The sequence below is a fragment of the Halichoerus grypus genome, chromosome 2, assembly GCF_964656455.1.
Source record: "Halichoerus grypus chromosome 2, mHalGry1.hap1.1, whole genome shotgun sequence".
Taxonomy (NCBI): domain Eukaryota; kingdom Metazoa; phylum Chordata; class Mammalia; order Carnivora; family Phocidae; genus Halichoerus; species Halichoerus grypus.
The window spans coordinates 131,502,479-131,520,404 of record NC_135713.1 but is presented as its reverse complement, the minus strand read 5'-3'; the positions used below and the strand labels follow the sequence as shown (position 1 = coordinate 131,520,404).

At 37.6% G+C, this 17,926-nt stretch overlaps 1 long non-coding RNA gene and 1 pseudogene across 1 annotated transcript in view; both read right to left on the bottom strand.

The window, feature by feature from the left end:
• Window positions 1–17,926, bottom strand: part of LOC144381147 (uncharacterized) — a 398,096-nt gene that overhangs the window by 162,383 nt on the left and 217,787 nt on the right. The gene's annotated exons all lie outside the window — the stretch shown is intronic.
• On the bottom strand, window positions 12,021–13,005 carry LOC118521665 (glyceraldehyde-3-phosphate dehydrogenase pseudogene; annotated as a pseudogene).

The window sequence follows — 17,926 nt, the reverse complement described above, 5'->3', positions numbered from 1 at the left end:
ATTGTAATACATCAGTGTATGCAAACCTTAAACTTACACAATGTTATATGTCAATTACATTTTAACAAAGCAAGTTGGGGGGGAGGGGACATCCCATTGCCACTTTTCCTTTATGGAAACAAAGTTAAGTGGAAGGTACAAGATCAATAAATCCCAGTATTCAGTGATTTTAGGGTTTCCAACACACTACCTCTTTATACCAATCCAACCTTATTTAAATTCATTTTCACATCAATGTTACAGACATTTTAGTTAAAACAGGAAATTATATACATTGGGTAAGAAACAATTAAAGGATCTCATTTATATCTATAATGATAACAAAATATGGTCACATAAGAAAAGGGAGATCCTAAAATACTTCCCAAATAATTTTATACAAAGCTGGAGTGCTGGGAGGATGGTGGTTGCAAGATAGAAAAGGTTATTTCCAATTTTCCATTCTTTACCTCTATTATGTTTTCAATTTTTTGACTTCTAAATAAGCTTTCAAAACTTTTACTTTCATCCAGTCAGTTCAATTTCTCAAAATCAATTCATGTACCATTTCAAAATAAGAAAAAGATTAATATGACAGATTATATTTTACACCACAGCTATTTGTTGTAATTTTAGCTTATCTGTGAAGGAAGCAATATCTAGACAACCTTACTAATAACCACACATAAAATTTATTAGCTTTTAAATGTGCACACTTTGGGGCACCTGGCTGCCTCAGTCAGTGGAGCGTGCAACCCTTGATCTCAGGGTTGTGAGTTCGAGCCCCACATTGGACATAGAGATTATTTAGAATTAAAATCATAAATAAATAAATACATAAACATGTACAGTTTTCTCTCCCTGAAAGGAGCTGATGAACAATTAAACAACACCCATGGAGATAGAGGATATGGTCACTTTGGGAGGAACGCTGATGCTGGGTATCCGGGGATGAGTGTAATGTTTCTGACTCAGGGAAAGTGGACACAGGGACTTGACACTGAAACAAATATTAACTCTCTACGATTCATGTAGTGAATATAGTAAATAGAGACAGTCTGAACTCTTCATTAGCCCGTTCTTAGCACTGCTCATCTCTGAAGCAATATTTTGATATTTTCCTTAATGCTAATTCTCCCCAGAGGAGAATTTTTTAAATAATTGTAATTCATTTAGTGCTCCTCTGTCCAGAAAGGTGCAAAGGGAAAACGCTATAGGGAAGTACAGCCTAGATTTTCAGTGAGAGTCACATCTTTTCTTAATTTCCCGTTAGGTCATAAATTCCTTGAGAACAGGAAAAAGATCTTTTCCATTCCCGTAAAATCCCTCGGGTAATAACACAATGTCTTCCTCTCAGTGGATACATTTCTTCTAGTTTAGGGATTTTTCTCAGAATCCTAAAAACATTTTCTTTTACTACAACTATAATCATTCCTTCTCTTGAATGTTGAGAAACAAATGTAATTTTAAGGCTTCTTTCACAGGGATTTTAAGAGAAAATGAAAGATAAACAATGCAGAAACAATAGGTATAATACTATGTAGAATCATCCAGCCTCTTCTTTGTGATTCTCAGGTAGAATCCTAGACTTTTTATTCCTTCCCTCCCCACCCCACCCCAAAAAAAAGAAAAAGAGAAAAGGAAGGGGGGAAAAGGAAGAGATTATTTCCACTTATGTCTTTTGTGCTTGAGTGAAAAGGGCCGATGAACCCAGAAGGAGGACATCCTGTAACTGTTGACAGAACTCTTTCATGGATCTAACATTTGACTTGATGCTGCTGGATCCAGAGTCCGTTCCTGGGGAGGTCTGTATACATTTGTAAGGAACTAAAATACCCTCAGATAGAACAAGCTGAAGAAACATTCCCACCTTAAGAAAATGTACACATGAAGAACTAAAGCAAAACGTTTGAATTAAAAACTCAGTAGCATGATTTATTTTGAATTCATTAGCTGAAAAGACTACATCATCCTGTCAACAATGTAACTGATGTATTTTGTAACCAAGATCTAGAATTTTGAGTAAGAAAAAAACCAAACACGTATTTTCCTTTTTTTCTATTCATACGTTATCTTTGAAAATAATAAGGATTAAAAAGAACTTTATTGACATAAACCCTAAAATAATTATTTATCTTGATATTTGAATTTCTCATTTGTATTTAATGAAATGAGTAGGGTATGGTAATCCCAAGAACGGAATTTCCAATTATTTGATGGTACGATGTAGAAAACTTAAGATTGCCAAAAAAAAAAGAGCAATATACAAGAAAGATTTCATATCAGAAAAAGCATGCTGAATATAAATGGGACATAGAAGGACATCTGGCACAGCAAACCATGATAAAGCACTTAGAAATACACGCGCATTTGACTATTAGCTACAGACAATGAAGCCCTCAGTATGACAGACTTACTGCATCTAGAATCACTCATCAAGCTAAGAAGTAGCTCATTCTGGTCATAAAATCCTTTACAGTGGGAACAACGTCTTTTTCACGTCACATAAAATCCCCCGAGGAATAACATCAACCTCTGATAATATCATTATTGTTGTCAATAACTTTATGTGAATTATCTCATTCAATTTCACAAGAACTCCGTAAGGTTATTACTTAAACCCACTTTAGAGATGAGGAAATACACTTCAAGAGGTTAACTAATTTCTCCAAGATAACACATAGTGTCAGGGCTGGGATTCTCATTCAGACGTTGTGAGTCCCAAGCCCCCATTGTTTGAACTAAGTATATTTCATTCATCAAATACGAGAGCTCTCTTCTTGGTTTGCAGACTGTTTGCCACCTTCTTGCTGCATCCTCAGGTTGTGGGAGATGAGGAGAGAGAATGAGAGAGAGAGAGAAACAAAGAGAGATTTGTGTTTCTTCCTCTTTTTATAAGGCATTAATGCCATCACGAAGGACCCAACCTCATGAACATGAACGAATCTAACTCTAATCACCTCTCAAAGGCCTCACCTCTAAATACCAACACACTGGGGATTGGGGCTTCAACAAATGAATTTTGGGGAGACATATTCAGTCTATAATACTCTCCTTGTTCATTCCAAACACGAAGAAGGGATCTGATCCACACAGAAAAGGGGGGGTAAGAAAAAATGGGTTAAAAGCCACAGTTTATTGAATACCTAGATAGTGTACTAAGCACTTCACAGACATTATCCTTAATCCTCTTGCCAGCTCTCAAAGATAAGACTTTTATGCTTATTTTATGGAAGAGGAAACTGAGTTTACAGCACATTAAACCTTTTGTTAAGGCCCCTCATCTAGTAAGCAGTGGGTCTTGCATTCAAATATAAATCTGACTGATTAACTCCTGAGTTTTCTGGTAGAGATGGCTGTGAGTTAGGTGAGCCTTCCTCAAACTCCTCAAATCCACTCCACAGGCTTGACCTCTACCCTTATCAACCCCCCCACACTGAACTTAAACTGAATGAATATTCTCAAGACAGTTAAAACTCCTGGTCAGTAGGAAGTTGATGGTCTAGGACCTCATGGTGAGTTACCTGAAAGAGCCTAAAGAACTTCCGTTGTGGGGCAAACACCCACAACTCCCAAGTGGAACATTCCATGGGTCAGGAGAACTGTGATTCCACTTGCTTGAAGGACTGCCCTGAGGTAGCTGGCCCTCACACGTGAGCAACTGTCTGTAGGAAGGCTGAACAAGGGGCAGCCAAGCCCCAGCCTCACCTAATGTTCCCAAGTTCCAGACCAGCACAGAAGCAACAGAGCCTCGAGGGTTTGAACACTGTCCCCTGGTGTCAGTGTGAGTCAAAGGTCAGAGGAGACATTCAGAAGAAAGTACATCAGTCATTTCCCAGGTATAAATATACTCCTATAGTTGCATCTAAGGGTTAGATTTAAGAAAAAAAAGAAAGAACGAAAGAAAGAAAGAACTTAAACATAACCCATTTGTCAGACTCTCAACCACCAGCCACAGTATTCAGCTACCCTGATGGGAGAGTGGTAGATCTACAAAGCAGAGGGTAACAAGGCTTGCCTAGGCTCTCACTGACTTTCCATGTATGTTTTGCAGCTTCCGTACATCAGTTTATAGATTTATGGGATCTCATATAGGGAATCTTTCCATGTAGTGGAATGAGATGGTGTGTGACCATCCTTTATTTAATGTTATCTAATGGCAAAGTATTTAAGAGGAGTATTTAAGAGTCTGTCAAATTTAAAGATAAGTCACATATATATAATTTTTACAAAAAAAAATGCATTTCAAATTTGTCTACCTTCCTGTGATAATAAGTGAATGTCGATGCTAAGGCACCCAGAAGATTAAAAAACAAACAAACAAACAAACAAAAAACAACAAAGCAGGGCTACTGGGTGGCGTAGTCGGTTAAGCATCTGACTCTTGATTCCGGCTCAAGTCATGATCTCGGGGTTGTGAGATCGAGCCCCACCTCAGGCTCCGCATTGAGCGTGGAGTCCGCTTGAGATTCTCTCTCCCAAAAAAAACCCCCCAAAGAACAAAAAAAAACCCACCCTTATTTGCTCCCTCAAGGTAAAAGTGACATTTTAAATGTGAGTGGAAAGCAATGACTACATGATGAAAGAATTTTAAGGTAGAGGCATAGCATTTTGAAAACAGATCTTTGGAAATGGAAACATGTGACTTTGCTGCCAAAATTAAGTAAGCATATTATCTATTTTTTTAAGCCTCATTTCTTACACTTTTAAAAACCTAGAAACACAGTTTTCTAGGCTGTTTTAAAATCATCTACACAGAGTTTCACTGAATTTAAACCAGTAAAAATGTAACAAAGGAAAACCTTTGTGTTAATGGATAAGAACCACTAACTCAATGACATCATGGAACATGGAAATGTACCAGATAAATTTCAACAAAACCTTTCTATTATTAGATATGAAAAAAAATTATAATTTCACAAGTGGAGTCAAGTTTGCACTTCATCCATATGAATCTACTTATCTTTATTAGATATCTTTTTCAGCTTTGTTTTCATTAAAACCAAGTGTGAAATTAAACTGGACTTACGAGCCAACATTTGCATCACGATAAAAGGAATATTTTCAAAACTATAAAGCACACTCACTCAAGTTTTGCTCGATAGTAATTATAAATAACAATATGACGAAGATGTATTCCATTAATATTAAAACTTAAATACTTAAAAAATAATTGTTGCAGAAGTCTCTGTATTTCTATTTTTGTATATTCTATAATAAATATATTAATAGGACAGCACATGCACAGATTTTTTTTTTAGAGATTACTTTTTTAATCTATGTAAGACCATTTGAACACAAGTCCGTTTCTGGAAGAATGGAAGTAATTGCTGAGTTTAGGATTCTTGCCACCCTCGTGTGAGGGGGCTCTGGGTCAGATTTAATCGGATTTAGAGAGTTCTGGAGGAAATTCACATACTTTAATCTGTACCTCTGCTCCGAATAGTTTTCCTTTAACTTTGGAACCGAAATCCACAAATCAAATCCATTCATATTTTAATAACAGAAAGTCCTGTCTTCCACAAACCCAGATTAAACCCAGCATATTTTTAATACTATTCCCCCCAACTCCTCATTTAAAACACCCGAACTGGCCATCTTGCTGAACATGGGGAAGAAGGACTCTCAAAAACGGTTCGACTCCTCTAAGATGGAATAAATAGAATCTGTATCTTAAAGAGATGTTTTCATTTAAAATAAACTTATGAAGAAATTAAAACTCAACAGTCAAAGGAATGGACTTCTCAAAGAGGAGGACAAACATCGTGAGGTCAGCCTCCTCTGCAGTATCTCCAAGGGGTCCTTTTGCTCTGAGTAAAGTTTCCGATCACTCCATCACTTGCCTAGTTCACTGCCCACGGCCACCAACATGTGATAATATCGAAGAAGAGCCTCCCCACCCATCCACCACCGAACGTTAGCCAAATGCGTCACACAGTTACTCACCCACAGTGTCGTTAACAGAGAAAATTGGGGAAAGAAGAATTTCCTCCCTCTCATCTGCAGATAATCATCTTCTGTCCTAAAGCATAAATTTTGATTACCCAGATTATTTTAGCTTTCAGAGTCACACGGGTTATTAGTGGTAATAAAACCATTCAGCCTTATAAAAATTTTTTTAAAAATTTCCAACCACAGTGTTTAAGAATCTGACCTCACAGCACATTATCCACCCACTATGGTAAAGTAATTTTCTCTTTGCTGTCAGTGTGATCCTTTTTTCATTTCTCTAGCTACAATTCAAAAAGAAAACAAAGTGATGTGACTGAACTCATGAGGGCACACATGTTTGCAGCCAAGGAATGGGGTTTTTTGTTTGGGTTTGTTTCATTTGTTTTTCCATAGAAAGCTAACTAGCCTACATGGATGCCAAAATCAAGAGCTTATGCACACTGTCCTTAAACCCAATGGAGGTGATCACCTAGTGGAGAGGTGAAATCCTTCCAGCTCAGCTAACTTTGTCCTTACCACCCCGATGACTATGGCTTTGAGACATAGCTCAAGGACTCTGCCCTGACTGTCCTAACGAAACTTCTAGAAACTTTCCTTCCCTCAACTATCCCTGCTAAAATGTGCATTAAAGTTTATGTTTATTTTTAATACTTGTTCATTTCTAATACCTAAGCCTTCACAAACCAGTAGACAAAAATTACTATTTTCAACAAGTGTCTCACATTTCGAGGAAAATGCATGTTGGCAAAGCTATGAAACAGCAGTATTCTTTGTGGATCCATGTCTATCTCTGGAGCGAGGAATCAAGATTTCAAAGAGCCCAGTGAGGCATGCAGGAATCCAAGCAGGCACTTGGAAAAGCACTGTGTTCTAAAAAGCTACAGAAGTGTATATATAATATGATTCTGGTTTTTTTTTTTTTAATTCCACATACTGAGACTGGAAAGCAGGAAACAAAATACTTCTAAATGTTACGAGTAGTAGAATCACATTTTTTTCTTTTTTTCCTATACGCCCCTGTTTTCCAAAATATCTGCCATAAACTTCTATTTTTATAACCACATTTTTTTAAAGCATATGAAGTAGAGGAGAAGAATTTTCTTTCCATTACTGCTGGTCTGAAGCATATATTATCTGAATTTTAGAGCATTTGGTTATGAGAAAGATTCCTCCCAAATATATTTGTGCTACATCCAAGAGACAAATTATGTCTGCTTTATATAAAGATTTCTTTTAATAAACCATATTGCAAATTGTTTGCTTTTACAGTCACTAAATCACCACTCTGTTTGAATTCCTCTTGGTCATACCTAGTCGAGTATTTAACAAAACGGGAATGCTTAACAAAGAATTACCATATAGCAATTGCTTTGGAGATCTTGTTCAATAGTTTTTAGGGATCGTGACTCTATTTTTCATAATTAAATAACTCTCTACTTACTACACACTTTCACTGGATAATACATCCTTCTGCTGCTGAGAACAAGTAGGTAATGCTAATATGTTTTCTTCAAGTAAATATGTTAGGAATTTTGCAGGGTTGAGTAGAGTGGGAACCAAAAGAAGAGAGAGAGAGCTAATCATTGGTTATATATAGCACATACATCAAGGACGAAGGTATGAAAAATGTTGGCTTGGATAAGAAAACCAAGAAGAAGAAATTTTCAGAAGTGTTTTGTTCTAAAAAAAAAAAAGAGTCTATTCAACAGCTGAATTTGAAACGGAGTTTACCAGTTGTTACAGTAAATATATTCAAAGTGAATCATATAACCACTAATTAGGTTTGAATCACTCAAGTGTACATTTGCTGTGACAACAGTTTTCCCTTTACAGATCATCCCTCTATTTATAAAAGAGCTGAAAATTAACATTTCCTGCTTTTGTCAAACTGAAGCATCTTTCAATGGTTCCCAGCAAACATCTGAAGGATTCTTGCATCCTGAGATCATCTGGCCATTATGTTTTCAAGTGTTGTCTCTTTTCAAGAACTGGGTGAGACGCACAGAATAAGTGATTGCAGATTCTCTGTAAAATAGCAACAAGAAGACAACAAAAATACCTGGTGTAGGAAAGATCATGGGTTACCATTCATGGCAGATGGGAAGCAACATAAATTGACAGTGGACGTTTTCCTTCTGTTTTGCACATGACTAACCACATGTGAAGCCTGAACCCCAGAGAAATAAAAAAAAACAAGATTGTGTAGCTGTGTTTTTAATACCGTGATTAGTAGTATATCCAGATTTAAACAGATTTTTTTTTCCTCCTAATTGAAATCGTTTCTTAAATAACATCGTTTCAAGAGCATGTGCTGGTTCCGATACCAAATACAGCCTAATGCCCACTCATTTTCACAAGTATTCATCTCAAAGGGGGACAGCTTTCTAGGTAATTTTAATAGAGCATCCCCTAATCAAATGAGCCACACTGAGACACTGCTGTGAGGAAGGAAGCAGTGTTTTTCTCCAGGCCTGACAGCTGCAAGTGCTAAATAGAGGAAGAATATTCTCATTCTACTGTGGACTGGGTGCTCTCTAATCTCTGAAAAATAAAAGTGCTGTTCAGGCCCTGAAATTCACTGCACATCAGGGGACATCTTAAGATCTGTAGCATAGTCTCAGGTCTTAAAGGAGTGAATAAAGTCATGCTTTGTCATGGGATTTACCCAATTCCCCAAGTGGCACACCCACAGTCAATTGCATAAAGGTCAATTATCTAGAAGATGTTCCCCACTTATATTTCTGAGCACATTCTTATCTTCAACATCTTTCTCATATCTTACTCTTTTAAGTTTTCTTTCCATTTCTTTTTTTTCTTAAAATCTCTACACTTCCTCATGCTCCCTATAAGCTTTTTGTGATTAAGTAATTCCTCAAGTTGAATTCTTGGCAACACATTATTCTGAAATCCACTCAAAAATGATATACTGAGGTCACTTTTTGAGAGATGGATGATCCCACTCTTTTGAATCTACTGCTATAGTCATGCCCTGTCATTCCCTAATAATTTTGCCTTCTGCAATACCCTTTGTATCTTACCATCAAGCCCATGCTGTTTCTCATCTATGAAATGTCTTTCACACACCCATGTTCATCCTTCACTGTCAAAATGGCACTCATCTTTCAAGGACTCGTACAAATAACACCTTTTCCCTGTAGCTTTCCCCTGAGTATTTTATTTATAATTACACTATGCTTTGGCTAATAAATAGCCCTTTCTCACCTGGAAAGTTTTCCTCTTTGACAAGCTCCTACAGACACATGGACAGAGAGGTAAAGAAGAAAGAGATATGCACCTAGCTAGCCAAGTCAACTAAACCAAACTTACTAATCAATAAGATGGTCAGTGTCAGAGCTAAAGCACCCTCACAATCAATACCTCTCCCCAGGCACCCATTAGTCAGCATTATACTCTGTAGTTCCGGGGCTGCTCTCTTATCACCATAAACATCTTGAAGGCTTATTTATATTTGTAACTCAGCATCTGGTCAATATCTACTGCTACTCAAGGCTTAACAAATGTATGTTGAAACTGGCTGAATTTTTCAACTCTAGTTTTTCTTGTTTGTTTCTTTTGGGGTTTTTCGTTTGCTTGGTTTTGGTTCTGGTTTTGGTTTTTTTGGTACACATAGGAACATTTCACTGCAAGAATGATTACAAACAGTAAAACAGGCTTTCAAGAGGGTAGACAAACCCCCTCAATGGAAATTATTTTCAGTGGCATTGACCATCAATCATTACTACAGAATTTAAGTAACAGCACTGCTGATAAAGGAATTTAATTATGGAAGATTCCTTTTTGACTTCCAAAGCAACAGAAGAATAAGAATGAAGTTTAAGATGCTATACAGACAAAAATGGTGAGTTTACAAAGGCAAAAGCAATTTGGTCTAAAAATTAAACAACAAGCTCTCACAGACTGTGATTCTAAACATCTACCCCCGCCAAGACTTTACATTTCATTTAAGAGATGAGTGTCATGACATTCAGCTTTCCTGGACTGAGGTTCAGAGTTGTACTCAATTGAAAAGCAGTCTGTTTAGGAAATGGTCCTCATTCTGATGTTGCTCTTTGAATGATCAGTTTGATCTCATGTTTCACACAGTAGCAACATGAACACAACCAATATTTCTGAGTTTTTTAACCACATAAATTTGAGAAAAGAATCTTTCAAATGACAACTTCTTGATATGTCTTTAATTAAGCAATCAAACAGACCACCCAAGAAAACGTAGTTTTGTGTAATAAAACCTGCCCTTCAGAGTTATATTTTTGAATCAAAGCAACTCGAGCACATGGGGAAAAAAAGAATTATTTTTCTACAGAAACTATGCATATGATTTTCCTATTCAATTACCCCTCTTTCTAGTACAGTTGCATAAACAATACCATTCATTCATTCAAAAACTAGTTATTGCCCTTACGGGCACTGTGAGTACATACAACTCAAGATAGTCAACCACACAAAATAGCCAAGTTTTGCTCTGGCCTCATTTAAAGAGTTAAGTGTTAGATTGTTTTATGATTAAAAAAAGAGGCAGATGAGGAATAGGAGAGAAGGAAGAGGAAGAGGAAAAATTAGGAGGAAAAGAAGTAAGGAAGAGAAGGAAGGGGACACCTGGTTAGCTCAGTCAGAGGAACATGAGACTCTTGATCTCGAGGTCATGAGTTCAAGCCCCACATAGGAGGTAGAGTAAAATAAAAAACAGGGGCACCTGGGTGGCTCAGTTGTTAAGCGTCTGCCTTCAGCTCGGGTCATGATCCTGGGGTCCTGGGATCGAGCCCCGCGTTGGGCTCCCTGCTCAGCGGGAGGCCTGCTTCTCCCTCTCCCGCTGCTTGTCTTCCCTCTCTCACTGTGTCTCTCTCTGTCAAATAAATAAATAAAATCTTTAAAAAAAATAAATAAAAATAAAAACAAAAACCAAGAAAACAAAAAGTAAAAAAAGATACTTAAAAAAAAGGAGAAGAAATAATAATATTTCAAAGAAGTTATCCATAAAAAAGAAGTTATCTGTCTTGCTGTTGAGCATCACTGATAATTTGTTTTAGAATTGATTAAAGCAATACACACACACACACAGACACACACACACACATATCTTTTCCCGCAGCTTTGTTAAAACTTACATAAAACTACAGAAAATCAAAAATAAAGGAAAAAAACCTCAAAGAAGCCAAAGGGAAAAAAAAATACCACACCTATAGAAGAACAAAGATAAGAATTTCATCCGACATGTCCTCAAAAATCATGCAAGCAAGGAGAGTAGAGTGAAATAGCCAAAGTGTTGACAGAAAAAACCACCAACCTAGAATTCTATACCCTACAATAAATCCTTCAAAAATAAAAGAGAAATAGAGACTTTTTTAGACAAACAAAAACTGAAGGAATTTGTTGCCAATAGACCTGCCTTGTAAGAAATGTTAAAAGAAGTTATTTAGAGTGAAGGGAAGTGATATAGGTCTGAAACTCAGATCTACATAAAACGAGCAAGAGCATCAAAGGAGGAATAAGTGAAGGTAAAATGAAACATTGAAGATGTTGGTTTTTGCCAGTATGGATGATCTGAGACAATACTCTTCTAGACATATGGCATAAAGTACAAATGAAAAAGAAATACATGCATATATGAAAGTAAAATCATGCTATAGAAATAAAGGGATGGGTTTTTTTTAATAGGATGTTTACCTATGGCTTTCCATTAGACTGAATATAGAAGTGGAAAGAAGTTTTAAATGTCTCTCAAGAGTTAAATTTCCATTAATATGTGAATAATCAGAAAGCATTATGATTACTTGAAAGAGACAGAAAAAGACATCAGGGACCTACTTCCCCAACATGCATCTTGGATTTTTTATTTTGTTTTGTTGTTGTTGTTATTGTTTGGCTGGGTACAGTATACTTTACTGATGGTACATGACAATGTAGGGCTCCCCAAAATCTTCCCTTTTTCATGGGGTCTGGGATGGAAACTGTGTTGAGGTTGGGAGATTCTCAGTGTGTTGGGGGATGGATCGGGGTGAGGTCTCCCCAGCAGCTGAGGGCCTCTCTCTTCATCTTGCTGTCACTGGACCTGGTGGTCCAGAGGGCTCTTACTCCTTGGAGGCCATCTGGACCATAAGGCCAAATTCATTGTCATACCAGGAAATGAGCTTGACAAAGCAGCCATTGAGGGCACTGCCAGGCCCATCATCAAAGGTGGAAGAATGGGTGTCACTGCTAAAGTCGCAGGAGATGACCTAGTCCTCAGTGTGCCCCAGGATGCCCTTGAGGGGGACCTCTGATGCCTGTTTCACAACACTCTTGATGTCATGTATTTGGCAGCTTTCTCTAGGCAGCAGGTCAGATCCATGACTGACATGCTGAGGGTGGGGACACAGAAGGCCATACCAGTGAGCTTCCCACTCAGCTCAGGGATTACCTTGCCTACAGCCTTGGTGACACCAGAAGAAGCAGGAATGATGTTCTGGGCAGCCTCTTGGCCATCACACCATAGCTTCCCAGAAGGGCTATCCATGGTCTTCTGGGTGACAATGATGGTGTGGACTGTTGTGATGAGTCCCTTCATGATGCCAGTTGTCATGGATGACCTTGGCCAGAGGGGCCAAGCAATTGGTGGTGCAGGAGGCATTGCTGACAATCTTGAGGGAGTTGTCATACTTCTCATGATCCACACCCATCACAAACATGGGGGCATTAGCAGAAGGGGGAGAGATGATGACCCTCTTGGCCCCACCCTTCAAGTGAGCCCCAGCCTTCTCCATGGTGGCGAAGACCCTAGTGGACTCTACAACATACTCAGCACCAGCATTACCCCATTTGATGTTGGTGGGATGTCACTCCTAGAAGATGGAGATGGCTATCAATTGATAACAAGTTTCCCATTCTCAGCCTTGACTATGCTGTTGAATTTGTCATAGGTGGAATCACACTGGAACATGTAGACCATGTAGCTGAGGTCAATGAAGGGGCCATTGATGGTGACAATATCCACTTTGCCAGAGTTAAAAGCAGCCCTGGTGACCAGGCGCCCAGCATGGCCAAATCCGTTTACTCTGACCTTCACCATCATGTCTTGGGGACACCAGCTGAGACTGCACCAGCAGATGCCTCTGTCTGTCGAATGGGGAGGAGCAGAGACCCCAATTTTGTTGATTATGATTATACTCAGTGGTGCGCAGTTTAGTATTTAACAACCCCTTCTGTGGGCCAATATGAGCTGTTCCCACACACTTTCCCCCACTTTAAGACAAAGGTGTTCAGCTTTCATTGTTATCATTTTGCCTATTGTTACTGACAAAGCCAAAGTTTTTCCAACAACATTTTCACCAAGAAAATTTCCAGCTTTGATGAATCCCCTTACCAAGTGTAATTTAATTAGAAATTAGAAAGTAAGTCAATGATGTTACTCTACTAAAACAACGGGTAAGTCCTTGGCATTTTAGACACTCAGACTGAAATCTGATCAACTCTTAGAAGACATGATTTTGAGCTTGCCAAATAACCTCTGTAAACCTTTTTTCCACATCTCTAAATTGAATATAATACCAAGCCTGCCTTACTGTTGCATAAAAATTAAACTAAATAATCCATGTAACAAATATCCAGTAATGATTATATGTGGGATAACACACAGACCAAAAAAATCACTCAAATTCCATCAGCTACTCTTATTCTTTGAGAAGAACAAGAGTATTTACAGTTATAAACTTCCAAACTAATAGTCTCTCTCGTGTAAAGTTATTTATAGTGGCACTTTAAATTTATTTTCAAAAATGAACAAGTACATTTAATTTAAAATTAATAAGACCATTATTGTGTATTCATTAAAATTTCATGTGATTATTGGAAGCATTTATAAGGTATGCAGTGGACTCATTATATAGAGAGATTGTAATTAAGCCTCAATAAATGGAATTTGAAATAATCATTTATAAAAAGATATTATTGAATTTGAGACCTCTTATTTTAAAATCTATTATATATAATATATATAGATATATATAATATCTATTTACTAGAGGCAAAGTAAGAAATTATATGTTTTGTGAATATTTAAACAAATAGAATTAATTTATGAACAGATGACAAAGGGTAACTCTTCCAGTCAGAAACAATCTGTTGCCTGCTAGAAAACCATAATGCAATCAGGAGATTCTTCTGACTTGCTTCTCTGCATCTCCTCCTTTTTCAATAATCAAGGTCATTACTTAATGATGTCAACAGAGCCTCCCCTTGCTTCTTGCAAACACAATAAATGGCAGGCTTGTTCATGTGTTGTCACAAAGGTCAGTGTGTAATTGGCATCGCTAATAATACCTGTGTGATTTAATTTGATCTGTAGATAATTTCTCTGGTTTTCTTTTTTTTCCCTTGTGGTTTTGCAAGGGAAATGGCAATGTTTAATTCCACTTCTTTAAAACATTTGGTCACTTCCATAGCTAAATCATAAATTTCAAGAAGGCATCATGAGTATTTCATTTACAATTTTTTCCCCAGCTGCTATGCTAGCACAGTGCCCAGAATATAACTAGGGTAGATTTAATAAAGTTTTCTCAAGTGAATGAATGAGTGAGTGAATAAATGAATAAAGGAAATAGTGCAAAAATGTCTTCAGAAATTACTAGAATTGTTCAGAGCAGTGCTTTCTGATCTCACATGTGAGCTCCTTTAATTTTTCTTCATACTACTTCTTATAGTTTGAAAATACATGTACATATGTATTTAATTAATTTGTTTAATTAATTGATGACTGCATCCCCCACTAGATTATTCTACTTACAGTAATACTCCCAACTTCTAGGATAGGACCAAGCACATAGTAGCATTCAGTAAACACTGATCAAGGAATAAATGCTTCCTGTTTTGGTAGCTCTGTGAATTAGTAGACACCAAAGCTCTATTTTAAGATTCTATGTCCCACTTTATATGAGAAAACTCTGCAATAAAAAAGCAGTTTATTTGATAATATTTATTACATGATGGCATATGCCCCAAGATTTTCAGTTGGCCTTTATATATGGGAAATCTTTAGAGATGGAGTTTCATCTCATTTTCTCCAAATAACCATGACGTGCAGACCAGCATTTGCATCCAAAAACACTTTTAAAATATGTAATATATATTCTATATACAACATATTTTAAATTATATTTTAAATGCTCTTATTTCTCTCCAGCCAAATGGGTTCCAGTTATTGGTCCAACTGTTTTATCTTACTTTTGAAGGTGGGACTAGTAACGTTATAAAAACAAACAAACAAACATGTATCTGGTCAGGTCTCAGCACCACAAAGTTGTCTGCATTTGTGGTCCATTTTAAGCTAAAATATATTCAATATATAGCCCTACATACTGTCAATGTAACCTTTGGGTCTCTTTTTCTGCTCCAAGGGAAAATGCTGTGGAAAACTCCCCATACACGAGTTAATAGGCTTTTTCACCTTTTCCCCTCTCTCTTCTCAAAGGCGAGATGATTTCAATCTGAACATTAAGGAGTCTCTTATAAATATGTAAATTAATACAATACAAAGCAACAGTAGCAATAATAATAGCTACCAATTATTAAGGGTCTATTACATTCCTAGCACTACACTAAACTAAACATAAGGCTCATTTTAATATTTTTCTCAAGATCACATAGGTAACAGGGGACACAGCTGATATTTGAACCCACATCCATAAGAATACAGCAGAGATTCTCAACCTTGACATTGTTGACATTTTAGGCGAAATAATTCTTTCGTGTGAGTGGGCTGTCCTATGCCTCTACCCAATGAATGCTAGTGAAACCCCCTCCCAGTTGTGACAACCAGAAATGACTCCAGATATTGTCAGATGTCCCATAGGAGGGTAAAATCTCCCCCACTCCTTATCCTTTAATGCCCCACATGTCTCAACCCATCATCCCCACCCCCATCGAGAAACACTGGAACACAATGCCCAGCTTCTTTACTATCATTCACTTCCTCCGTGAAGGAGAAGACTAAGAGTCCAGCATTCAAATTTAACCTATTTTAGTATTATTAAAATTGTAAAAACCAGTTAAACACTCATATGTCAATTTAATCAAGCAGACTTCTACCTTAACAAGATATTCTAGGTAAACCAAACTTCACAAAGGAAGGTATTAAGTTATTGTGAAACTTATTTTCCTGGGCATTGTTTGGAAATGCTTCAATTTTAGAAAACCAAAGGAAAAAAAAATGGACAAAAACCAGAGTAGAGTGAACTTTTCATTTGCAAGCTGCATATCTTTAAGGAATTCAAGTAGTTTCCTAGAATTAAATCTATGAATTAAAATAGGATTCCATTTGTTGTTTATTTTCCAGTGATCGTTTCTGAAGTGGGGTTTACCTGAAATAAGAGTCAGAAATGTTGTTTCTTTAAGTCACATACTGATGAAAGATAATTAGAAGGCAGTCAGGCAGGGACAAGGGGCCCCCGCCTTAAGAGGAAACCACCCTTGGGGCGCCTGGATGGCTCTGTCAGTTAAGCGTCTGCCCTCAGTTCAGGTCATGATCTCCAGGTCCTGGGATCAAGTCCCACATCAGGCTCCCTGCTCAGCCAGGAGCCTGCTTCTCCCTCTCCCTCTGCTGCTTCCCCTGCTTGTGCTCTCTCACTCTCTCTCTGTCAAATAAATTAATAAAATCTAAAAAAAAAAAAAAGAGGAAACCACCCTTAAAAAGACTTCACACTACCCTGGAAGGAGCCCACCACCCTTTCCCACGTGATAGATAGATATAGATGACAGGTGCAGGGAGGGTTAATCAGATTAAAAGAGCACCGCCAACAAGCCCATAAAACCGCCTACACTTAGAAACTCCGGTAGCAACTCTCTCGGGTCTCTGCCCTCTTCGGGATCTTTGTACTATCACTCAATAAACCTTGCTTTGCTGCCTACCAATTCTATCTCTTCATTCTTCGAAGTGGCATGACCAAGAACCATGGGCGTGGAAGGAAAAAAATCCTTTAACAATATCTTCTATCACCTTTACCTAAAATCAGAGGATCAAAATTCCAAATGATTTTTCTAATTGAAGAAATCAATTAAAATGACATCTTGGAATTTTCAATAGTAATTCCTCCATCTTTAATAAAAAAAAATTAACTTTGTTTCTCACACACAGAATTACACTGCTGTGTTTTGTTTTTGCTTTTTTTGGCACTCTTCATTCCAAGTTTCACTGTAGGTATAAAGATGGATAGTACTGCATAGTCATTTGCTTTAAACCACAATTCAATCACTCGGTATCAGAGACAAAGTAAATTTACCTGCTAACAGTAGTCACTGTAGTCACTTTGTTCCTAAAGACAGTTTATTTATTCTCCTGCTCAATAAAACAAGTTATATGTAAACATCTTCTATCTTCACAACACCAAGACTGATAAAACATTCCTCTAGAGTAAATGAACTTTAAAAATTAAATATCAATAACAGTGAGACTTTTGCTTCCAACCATGATGAAGTAACTGGTATCAATTAACCCTTCTGGGAAAACAACTCCAAAACTGGACAGCATATCTGAGACAACTATTTTCGAGAATTGAACATGTTGAGAAAAGGAGGACAGGTGAAACTGGTTCCATGTTTGTTGTAGCTTTCTGCCTACAGACACTTTTTGGATGATGCACAGAAAAGTAGCCCCCAAGCACAGAGTGGTGAGCAAGACAATCTGAGTGGAGGAGAAAAGGTGAGAGTCTGGGTCTGCAGAAACAGCTGACTTTATACGACAGAGGAGCAAAAAAAGAGAAGGAAGCACACATCCAAGGACCCAGATGTCAGTATGACAGTTCACCTCAGGCCCTTGGCCAAGAGCAGGGCTGTGTGTGTAAACAGTGACATGCCACAGGTGGAAGGTGCAGGGAGACGCTGGAAGAGGCAGTCTCCAAACCAGAGGCAGGAATGTCACCATGCACATTGGCCATTCTGCAGAGATCCCAAAAGGTCATGCCTTACAACTCAGGACTATGCCCTAGATGGAAGGCCATGACCAAGG